We start from the raw sequence: 12,913 nt of genomic DNA on the forward strand, positions 1-12,913 counted from the left end.
ATCTAAAATTGAAATTAGAAGAATAAATAAAATAAATAAATAAATAAATAAATAAATAAATAAATAAAACAAATTGTTATAATAAAACAAGTTTTTCTCTTTTAATTAAAAGTTTTCATTTTTCAAAATCATTTGATTTCAACTTTTTGGATTTGGCTGATTGTAAATAAATTAATAGTTTTGTATTTTTATTTTTGTGAAGACCTCAAAAATTTATAATAGAAAAAGTATTATTACATTTTTAAAAGGTTTTAAATCTTGTTTTGACAATTAAAGTTTGACCAAGTTAAAAAAAAATTAAGATATTTTTATTGTCCTTTGAAATTAAATTAATAACTTATGTATTTCTTTATTTATTGTATTTTAATTACTATCATATACATATTTTTATATGTTGTTATTATTTTTTAATAATAATTTACAAATTCAAAATATGTAATATTCTATTCAGTCATAAAATGAATAAAATATTTCAAATTTCAGTTTTGAAAAAACAATTAATTAATATTTAACAAAAAAAACTTACTCTAATAAATCATTTTGTATAATAAATAAATATATACACACACACACACATATATATATATATATATATATATATATATATATAATATATATATATATGTGTGTGTATATATATGATACTAATTATTTTCATCTAAATAAAATTTGCATAATTGTGGAAAATTGCATTCAATATTAAACAATTATATTGGAATACTGAAAAGGAAAAACAAATGTACTAAAAATACATCCCTTAAAAGATAATATTTGTTGTTAGGGGAAGAGAGGATGAGTTATATAATATTATTTATTATTTAAAAACAATAAAACAAATAAAAAAAATTATTTTAATAAAATTACAATACCCTAGAAACATTATTGTTTATATCTCGATATCAAAATTATTGTTATTTCTGAATGTTTTTATGAAGCTTAATTTTTTTTCTAATTATTACCTTACCGTATAAAAGGTAAACCTGGTACACGTTAACATGATACGGTAACTTGAATGAATAGAAAATGTAATACCTGACCAAGGGATTCTAACTAAACCTTCTAGATGAAATGTTCCCACTTTCCCTCAGGTTTCGACATATAACAGAATTAAATTTTTTTAGTTAGAAGTAAAAAAAAGTTAAAAGAAACTGTTTAAAAATAGTTAAGAAACTTTTAAATTTAATGTTGGTCGCACTAAATGGGTATGAATTGCCAAAAATTACGTTTAAAAAAAAAAAATTCCTTTACCTCTCTTTTACGTAATTATTACTGCTGTATTAATATCAGAGAAAAAAATGAAGCGTTAAACACTTATTTTATGTTTAGAAAAAAAAATCTGCTGGAGAAAATATTAAAGCTGGTAAATGAAAAATTGTTTATCAGTATTTATGTAAATTGTCCGGTTAAATTACCGAATTGCGTGCCGGAGTGATAGCGTCACAGTCTTTCATTTGGGGTTCTCGGGTTCAAATCCCGGTCAAGCATGGCATTCTTTATACGTTACAAAATTCCATTTCCATATTCCCACGTAGAAGTTTCAAAAGTTTTCGTAGTGAACTAATTCATCAAACCAAAAAAAGGTGTTCCCAATTTCCAGGACAGCCATTGGAATTTTATTAATTAGCTTAATAGAAACATCGTTTTTTCAGGATAGAATTTTTTTTCTCATCATTCGATTCTTTTAAGGTAGTCATAGTTTCTCTCTCATTTTTTACCTCTTTTCTTTATCCTTAAGTGACTTCTATATCTACGCATTTATAAACAGAAAACATGCTTTACGCGGTACCAAATAATTTCAAATTTTGTAATAGATTTCCGAGAAATAAAAGATATCATAAAGACAGAATTTACTAGATTAATTTTTTTTAAATTTCTTTGATTACATCCCGAAATTTATTTATTATCAAAATTAACAAAGTTTGAATCTAATTTACACTGGACATAATATTATTCTCGAAATTTGGGAAAGCAAATCTAATAATTCCTCACATTTTTGCTGGATGAGTACACGTAGAACCAGAATAAAGGATAAGGAAATTATGTTTTATAGAAAAGAAAAAAGAGATCCACCCGGATAAAAACATGAAATTTTTTTTAGGCGACGCTTATAATGAACCTATCGGACAAGAAAGAGTTTCAGAATTGGTCCAAAACCCTGCCCCCGAAATTGAACTAGATGTTTTGGTAATGTAGCTGCCAGATTTCTTATTTTTTACAAACCAGGATTACAGAAACAAAACTGGGAAAGAAATGATTAACAAGGCACTGTACATAGAATATTTCCGTGGGCGCTGCGGCGAATTGCTAAAGTTCAAGGGATACCGAATACCTGATCAGACATAATAATTATGGCCATCTTTCACAAAAATTAAAACAATTCCCGAATATTTGAAATATTCTTCTTTCGTTCATTTAAAGAGTACGTTTTAAATGAAATAATGAAAATCATAATGCTATAGAATGTTCTTCTATAAGCCCCAACCTTGTGACTGTATAAGCGCTTGCGATGTGTTCAAAAATTGATTTCTCAAGTGATTTTAGTGCACGTAGTGGGAATGTTTAAAACTTCCTCTTAGTACCCAACATGCGGGTGTTTAGGGCTGTTTCCCTTCAAGTATGCTGCGAGTACAGGACCATCTCAGGCGATACCGCCGGTATAGTGGGCGATCTTGCGCTCCTGGATCACCTCGTTCAGAAGAGGGAGGAGATGTAAAGGTGGCGGGTAAGGCGGATGCGAAGGCATCTCTTGTCCTAAGATAGCAGGAGAGATAGGATCAGTCGACGAAAGCCAGAGACTGATCGTTGTGGGACGTCCAGAGATGGCTTTGCCGAAAAAAACGGGTAACTAGGGAACGAATTGACTCAAATCCTTACCGCCAAGGATTTTTAAGGCATAATTGTGTGCACGGACGCTGAGACCCTCCACAGAATGCGATTACTGCGAGGAGGAGAATTTAACAGAACACAAGTGGTTCGTGTGCAAAAGATTCCTACAGCATAGAGAAGCATGTAGGAAAGAATTCGGCTTGCTTATCCCACAGAATATCATTGGGACTATGCTACAGAGCAAACGATCGTGGCACACGGTGAACACGATGGTGGGTAAGATCATCCAAACCAAGCTGGCGGAAGATGTCAAAGGGTGATATGGGGTGATGGCCAAGGGTGATACGCAAGTCGGGGTGAAAAAGAAACCCGCAGGATCCCGACATGTTCAGGACTTTGGGCCAGCAATGGAGATACGGATGGAGACTACACATGGAATGCTGCGGTAATACCGTAAGGTGGGGATCCCATGTTGGAAAGGGAGAGGGCTTTCAGTGAGTAGCCCCGCAAGGAAGAGTCCCACACTACTAGGGGGTACGAAACCACGAGGTCCTATAAATGGTTTCCCCTTCTCGAAAAAAGTACGAAAAAAGTAGACTCGACTTTCATTCACTGCTGTAGTTTATATTAGTATTTAAAATTTACATTGTTTTATTATAAATATACTATGAGGTACAGCATGGAGGAGGAACACTAGACGGCGCCAGGCATTTCATTCGTAGTAAAGTGTTTCAAAACTGCTATGAGTTTTGCAAACGATGATTACAGTTATATCTGACTGCAGTATTCGGTACCATTGAGCTTCCACATTTTGTGGAAGTTTTTGAATGTGAAAATATTTCTAGGTGCAGAACACTCACTGTTAATCCCTTTCTTTCTCAGTTTTAATTCTAACCCTGCTCGATTAAAAATGACAAAACTAGAAATTATATAATCAATACATCTAGTATGATTTGGTAGAAGAATATTGGATCGATTCTGAGACTCTTTCTTGTTCGATAAGTTCATTATATGTGCTACCTGAAGAAATCAAGAGTTTTCCTCTAGGTTGATCGGATTTTCTAAAAAAAATTTATTTTATTTCCTCATTTCTGGTTCAATAGGTGCTGATCCAGCACGAATCCTGATTGAATTAAGCTGAGGATGTCCAGCACATCCACATCTACATCTACTATTGATATGATCTGTTCGGATGGGACAGTTTTTGAATTGTACCTTGAAATGTACGGAAATACGTAGTTTATTTAAAATTTACATTAATTTTATTAAACATGGCCCGATTAATACATAAATTATTTATATTATAGTTTCCACTTACCAAATATCTTTAATAGTAATGTTCGAGCGCTTTCGGATTATTAATCCATCCTCAGGAACAATGATGTGTTATACATTATAATTATTTACTTACTTAAAATTTCTCTCTACTGTTATTTTCAGGAAGAAATTTTTCCTTAATAATGATCTTTCTAATTATTCTGAAGCAATTATATATCATAATCGTGGGTAATACTACCCTCATAGGATAAACAATTGAAACGGTACAATTTTTTAAAATGGACTAAAATTATTATACAAACAACTTATAATAAATATTATTATTTAAGAATTATTACAAGAAAGACATGAAAAATGAAAATAAAAATGGAAAGGATGATTTAATACAAATTCTTTGCATTTGGATAAAAACTGGAATCAGTTATTAGATGACTGCTTCAGAATATAGCCCATTAAAAAGAAAAAAAAATCTGGTTATTATACTGCTTCTTACACTACATTCCATCTATAATAACAGATGATAAAATTTGTAATAAAATTGAAATTAGTATTTTTTTTATGACTATTATTTTCTTTTTTACTTAACTTTATGTCTTTCATTTATTTTTATATTAAAACATAAAAAATGAATTGAAATGTATGTGATTAGATGCAATAAATACTTGCTTTCATTGTTTTTTTTTTTATGAAATCCATACGTAATTTATTTTTATTACTTTAGTTTCTTATTTTCTTTTTATGAGAAAAGTTGGTTTAGGAACCAGATACCACTAAGTTTGATTCAATAATAATAATAATAAAATTAAAAAAATAAATAAATTTCGTATACATTCATTCTCAATCAGGATTCTATCTAAACTGGCTCCACCACTTTATTCAAAAAGGCACACGCAACCCCACCGCTAAAACAGTTTTACATACTACCTTTATTTAGCTTTTGATCGTAATTAAATTGGTTTTTGATCGAATTTTATTTGACATATACGTATAAATTTAACAATCTGTTAAATCAGTGTACTTACATTTCAATGAATTAACTCAATTAACCGACACATTCTAATAAATTCAAGCATAATTACTAAACAATATTAAAAATCAGCATAATTAGAATGTGAATATATCATCATTAAGAAATCAATTTAAGTGACATATTAATGAATCATAAATCTATAATTCGAAATTATTTTATAAAAAATATAAAATAAATATTGATACATATTTATAATTAATTATTATTATAAGCAAATCATTATTTGCTTATGATTAAAACTACTAATTTAAAATGGCATAGTTGGTTCATTTATAAGTACGTAACTATATAAAAAAAAAAAACTATCAGGGGCTATTAAAGTCTTAGACATCATTAAAGTAGTATCCTTCTTAAATATTTATAGAATAATCGGTAATAGACAGTTACTTTCCTTTCGTAAAGATTACTGATTTTCCTTCGAAGTATCTTTTTTTTTCATTTACTCTCATTTTATTTATAACAGGAAAAATCTAACACTTTTATCAATTAAGAGTATTTCCAAATTAAAAAAAAAAAAAAAACGCATTAAGGTTATTTTTTTTCCTGTCCCCCGAATCGGATTCCACAGTGAAGCATAACACAATCCGGGGGAATGTACTTTTATAAGTGGATCTTATCTACTAATGCTTGCCTCTTAACTCCCAGGGCAGGAATGCCAGACCCGACTATGTCGTTTCTGTTCCCCTACACTATGAGCTGGGACTCTGTCTTTATACCTTTTTGATAAATATATATATATATATATATATATATATATATATATAGGTCTGATAAATATATAAAAATACATATACACTTGAGTAAAGTTTTTATAATATTTAATCTCTTCGAGATACAGCATAACTTCAAATATCAACTCATCTTTCATCATATTTAGAAAAAAATAAACAAAATCAACCTCTTTTATAAATATAAATAAATTATCGTAGTAAATTTTATGAATATTTGTTAAATCAGTTGTTCCCAACGGTTTTGACCGACAATATACTTCTCCGAATGCCCACGAAATCGTGACATACTTATTTGTTTTTACTTATTTATAATAATAATGATACCAGTAACAATAATAATAATAATAATAATAGTGACATGTAATATGTAAATCTAATAAGCATAATATATCCAGTGTACGTAGACTGATGTTCACACGCAAGCATTCTTTTAAATACAAGTAGTATATCGAACGGTGTCAGAAAAATACTAGTGCCTAGAATATATAGTAAGAATATAGTGCCTAAAATATTGAAGTATCTATACTGGATGTCCAATTAAAATAATATAAATTTTTTTTTTTCTCTAAATTCACCATTAAAATTAACGTGAAGTCTGCGCTAGGAGTGTTCCACAGAGTTTGTCAACACGTAGCCCTGTGATTGACAGACCAACACAAAAATCATCTTCAAGATGTACCAGTTCATTCCTCAGTTATTTGACTATTTTCATTGTAGAAATGTTGATTCGCACAAGCATGATATTAAAAATGGCAGCAAAACCTTTATGGTCCTCTTTGCGATTGTATAATACTGGCATTGCGTAAAAGGTCTGTATTGAAATGTCAGAAATTCTGTTTTTCTGTTTTCATGGTAGAATCGCATGACAAGTTTAGCAGTTCATTTTTTTCACTAACAGGTAAGTTAGTGGCATGTTGATCTCACCAGACCTCTAACTCCCAGATTTACCAAAAGAGAAATTATCCATTCTAATTTTTAAACGGACAAGGTAGGAAACTCAAGATTGTAAATATTATAAGTGTCTATTTATTTTTTCTTCAGGCATTCTCTCTTATTTTGTGTAAGCTGAGTTTCGAAACTTTCCCTCATCTTGAAAAATCCCTAATCTGAGGGATAAATCTCTCAACGTGGCAACAATAAACAATATAAGGGTTATTCACTCAGCATTGTTTCATGTGTTGACTGGTATAGTCGCTCTTAATATAAATTTTACCGTATCAAATCTTTCATGATAAGTCTAAATTACGTTGTATAGAGACTTTCTGAATAACATAAAATTTATTTTAAAATTCTAAACTTTCGCAACTCATCCCACGGGACCGTGACAAATCGGTTGGGAGCCACTGTGTTAAAACGCTCCTGAGAAAAGTCAAAATGGTACTACAGAAATATACAAATATATTAAACATACGTGCGTACGTACATACGAGGACTGTAAAAAAGTAATGAGACTATTTTATTTTTTTGGCAGCCAAAGTGGCACACTGTAAAGTTACAGTAAAAATATGGTTATATGAGCAACTGATTTAAATTAGGTATTAATATTTTTAGCCTATTGTAGCTACGTCAGACGTAAATAAACTTTTCGTGAAACGAGTTTTTGTTGCGCGTTACAAAAATGAGTGATAGTAATTATGATACATGTTGTGCAATTACGTTTTGTGTTAAATCCGGTGATAATTCTGCTGAAACTTTAAAAAAAAATTGAAAAGAGCGTATGGAGATGACGCTCTGTTATGAGCCAAGTTTTCAGGTGGTTTAAAGTATTTTCAGATGGCTGAGAATCAGTTGTGGACGATCCACGATTTAGAAGACCAAAAAGTGACGACAATGTTGAGCGAATCAGAGATTTGATACGGTACGACCGGCGATTAACTGTCAGAATGATTGCAGAACAATTGAATTTGAAGTATACCACAGTTCATCAAATTTTTACAAACGAATTGGACAGGAAAAACGTTTGTGCAAGATTGGTCCCAAAAAACCTAACTGTTGAACGAAAAAAAAGAAAAAACAGGGTGGAAGTGTGCCGCAAACTTCTACGGTGAATTGAAACTGATCCTGATTTTCTAAAAAATGTTATTACTGGTGATGAATCTTGGATATATGAGTACGATTCAGAAACAAAACGCCAAAGCAAGGAGTGGCAGTTCAAACACTTCAAACTGTGTGGCACTTTACATCCCAAAAAAGCAAAAATGAACAAATCAAAACCATGCTAATTTGTTTCTTCGATAGTGAAAGCACTGTCCATATGGAGTTTTTTCCTACAGGATCAATATGTTTACTGGAAAGTTCTTGAAAGACTGCGGAAAAGAGTCGCCCGCGTGAGACCGACCATCAAAGACAACTCGATGCTGCATCATGACAATGCATCTTGTCACACTGCACTTTAAATTAATGAGTTTTTGACAAAGAAAAACAAACATTTCTGTAGTTCCTCAACCACATTATTTACCTGAGTTGAGTCCCTGCGACTTTTTTCTAATCCCGACTTTAGAAAAAAACACCTCAAATAATACCAATTTGGAACATTAGAAAACATAAAAAAAAACGTAACCGATCATCTGAAGGGTATTCCGGTTTCTGTATTACAACATTGCTATGAAGAGTGGGAAAACCGTTTGAAGCGTTGCGTGGTTTTCCAAGGAAACTATTTCGAAAGTAATAGAGTCCATGTATAATTGGATTGTAAATAAAAAAATTTTATGAACCAGTCTCATTACTTTATTTACAGACTTTGTACAACCAAGCATACAAAAAAATATAGGATTAGGAAATAGAAAAATTTTATCATAAAGAAATCATTACTTATCTTTTTCATTTTTAAAAATATTCTTATACAATAATACTTCAATAACAATTAATGAAAATTATTTAGAAATCAAAATGGGGCCATTCAATTTTACGTTTTAAATAAATATTTTATATCCTTTTTTTAAATGATTCATTTTAGTAATTTTTATAAAGAATGATAAAAAAAGTTAATCATCCATTTATATCAACATACAAAAATTTACATTGAATACAAAATTTACACTTGCAAATCCTATAAATTAAGTTTAAAATTAAAATGACCGAATATTCGTATACGTAATTTTTTTCGGTAATAAAACTTAATTTTTAACAGAGGTAAAGTTAAAATTTCGTTCTTGCAGACTAAAAAAAAAAAAATCATTTCAGCTACTCTTTTGGGATATTATTTCAAAACAAAGTTCAGAATTGTTTACTAATATTTATTATTACCTTTTTTTTGCATTACGAATACTTACATTGGACAATATAATTTCCCTTGTTGTGAATTTTTATCAGTTAGAATCTATCTATAGCTGTTAGTATCACATATAGTTGTAAACAAAACAAAGTTCTGAATTGTTTACTAATATTTATTATCTTTTTTTTTTTACATACGAATATTTTACACTGGTCAATATAATTTCCCTTGTTATGAATTTTTATTAGTTAGACTCTCTCTACAGCTTTTAGTACCACGTATAGTTAAAAATAACAAAAGTTTATGTAGGACAGTTTTCCAATACGTTAAAAGGTAATCTATGCTTTTACTCTTCTTTTGTTGATAATTAATATATTGTTCCTTAGATTTACGGGTTAAAAGATTATATATATAAAAATTTTTTACAGAACAGTAAAATGTCAATAATTCGAAATATTAATATCTGACATTTTACTGAAATAGAATTTTTAGTTATTTTGTTCAACCTATTTGTAATAATGTAAAATAACTAACTATACTTTAACTTAAACTTTAACTTTAATATACTTTAACTTTCCTGACACCATAATTCTAAAACTATGGTGCAAGAAGGGAAGTATGGTAATCACCCGAAGAATGCGGTATGAGCTTTTTGCATTACTCGACGTTTCATGACTCAGGGACCCCAAAAAATAAAAACGAATGTGGGGATAATGTTCGTTAACTTAATATTCATTTGTACTCATTGTTCGTGCGTGTATTGTGTTTGAAGCTTAATAACTTTCGACTAGATAAAATAATTTTGATGAGTTCTTTTACTGAGAGTTCTTTTGCTAATGTATGAGGCATTTTGTTGGTAAAACTTTGGTCTAACTGAAGTTAGATATAGGAAGAGATTTTGTGCGAAACCTTCGGAGTTAGAAGAAGACGTGGGGATCACGGTTTCGCAAATCGGTTAATTTCACAGTCGAGGGTTGTAAGTTATGATAAGTGGTAGGGGTTGGAAGAGGCTATACAAAGGCGGTTATAGGGTGTGTAAATACACTGATGGAAATGTCTACCAAGGCATTTGGATTGGTGGCGTCCTGACAAAAGCCAAACTGATGACTGTGTTGTGTTCAAGCTTAGTGGGTCTAAAAAACGACCTCGGTAATGCCCATCAGGGCTAGGAACGGAGTGGGTGTTATGGCGACCTGTATCGTCACAAGGCGGGAGTCTTCCACTACGGGTGTCAGAATGGTCAAACTTTGGGGTCAGTATCTTCAGAGGGAGTAGATATATTTTCAATCAATTTTTCCAGAATTTTGATAACACAACCCTACTTCATAGTAAGCTCAGTATGTGCGTGTGTGCTTATCTTACCATCTTACCATTTTCAAAAACGTTTAGCCGTAAAATTCTCCCTTCACCAAAAAATCGAAAAACTATCCTTTTATTTATAGCATATTTCTTAACCGAATTTAAAAAAAAATTATACCTAGGTATAATTGCAGTGCAAGTGACAAAAAGGAAATATACCTTGGAGCAATTTGGTTGGTGGGGGAACCGATAAAAATTTGAAACTATCGATCTACTGAATTTTTAAAAAAGTTTTAGTTTATTTAAATTTTTAATAATAATTTTCTATAAAAATTTTATCATAATTCAACATCACCTCTCCAAAAAAAATCTCAGGTAAATTTTTTTTGTTGTACAATTTTCAGTGTAACTTTTTTTAGATTCTTCCATTTATCACTTTAAACCTAGAAAAATAAAATAAAATTCCTGAAAGATGATTTTGAAGGAGAAAAAAACCCGATTTTTTTTAATTTTCAAACTATTTTTGCTTTATTTAAACATATAATGATAATTTTACAATCAAACTTCATCATAAAATACCTTTCAACCCCCCACCGTAAAAAGAAGAAAAAAATCTTAGATATATTTTCATGTATAATTTTTTTTCCCACTACATAAGAATTAACAACCAATGTCAAGAAAGTATTACAACTTTGTTGTCAGCTTTTTTAATAGAAGTATAAATATTGGATTATTAACATAAATAAACGTTATTTATTACTTATAAAAATAATATTAAATTAATATAAAACCATACAAATATATAAAAGAATCTTGATTAGCTCAATGAATTATGTTATCCAAAAGTAGCATCCATTTTAATATTATTCCATAAGTATAATTCTATATAATCTTATCTCCAATTTAGATTACTCGACATTGATTCATACTTCAAAATCAATAGCTTGCGTTTTATTATAGTTAGTTATTAGCAGTTTAATCATTTGGTTGATCTACTTGCAATTTTGGTTTTCATGTAAGAGGTTAAGTTGCATGATAAAAAAGAGACCACGGACAATCTCTGTAATTTTACTTAATTAGGATTAAAGAACTTTTTACTCATATACTTGTATTTTTAATATAAAATATATGTAAGTGTTGACCAAACTTAAGGGACCGATTTAAAATAATAAACACTATATTTCATGTGCATAAATGTTCTATGAATCATCATTTTACCACCGTCCACCATTTTTGAAGTTTTTAAATAAAACTATGTAACTTAATAACGGATTAAAATATTTTAATGAAATTTAGTATACATGTACCCAACAACATCTTGTACAAAATAAATTTAATAATTTTACATTTGGGAATTTGAAAATGACAAGCATTTTAATTTTGTATCATTAATATCTCCATAAGAATTAGTTTTATCGAATTATGTTTAATTAACTAAAATGTTAATATTTTTATAGTGAACAGAATGATACCTTATTTCTTTATATCAGTTAGTAATAAATTGTGATATGGCCGAAATTTTTAATTGGATTGCATAACTATCAATTTTATGTTCTTCTGTATGTTACTAATAATGTACATTATTTTTAATTATTTTATATTTCATTAGAGCTGGAAATGAAAACTGGAAATGAAAGCTGGGATAAAAAAAATATAAAAATAAAATTTAGGAAATGCTCCAATTTCAAAACTATTTTTTTCCTGTGTGAAATTAAATTCCAAGTACAAATAGGAGGCAACACAAAAAGATTAGAAAAAATAATTGTGTTGCGACACAGAATTAAAAAAAGAAACAAATTTTAACGTAATAATCTTAAGGCTACAACAGTTTTAACCAAAAATGACAGCCATAATTTATTTCAAAGGTACTTTTAAAAGTAATCTACAATACCTGTTAAATAATTTAGTTTTACAAAAAGCTAAAAAAAAAATAGAATTAAGGAACGATCTTTTTTTTCCTACACCCCTGGGACTGGATCTGCAGTCAAGCATGACTCAGTCCCCAGGGGCGTGTCCTTGAGACTTTAACGGGCGTTTAAAACGATCTACTTTTTCGGTATGTATCCACAAGTAAAGGATGTACATTAGGCCAATTTTAAAACTAGTTATGAAAAATATTTAATGGTGGCATTTTAGTTAGTATTATTGTAGCCTAAAGGTTTTTACATCAACATTTTTTTCATTCCTTATAAAATAATGTATACAAACCTACGCTTCTCATTTAAATTTTGAGTTACCCCTCATGGGTGTCTTTGGTGTGGAGGTCTTATACCGAAAAATAAATCGTTTTGATGAAGGAGATTTTGGTAAATCTTCTTTTTCTATATTTAACTGTTGAAAAGATATTTAAAAGTGTTCCCTTACTTTATAAATAATCTGTATGTATGAATAGTATACTTTAATTTTCGTCTTTTCAATGTTTTTTTTTCCGGATCTGTGGATATTTGGACCATGTTGGTGACATTTCTTTGTTTTCGGGAAGGGTCTCTATAACTTATTGATGTTTCTTTTTGCTATACTTCCTAAACGATAATT

The sequence above is a fragment of the Lycorma delicatula genome, chromosome 8 (genome assembly GCF_047948215.1).
Source record: "Lycorma delicatula isolate Av1 chromosome 8, ASM4794821v1, whole genome shotgun sequence".
Classification (NCBI taxonomy): domain Eukaryota; kingdom Metazoa; phylum Arthropoda; class Insecta; order Hemiptera; family Fulgoridae; genus Lycorma; species Lycorma delicatula.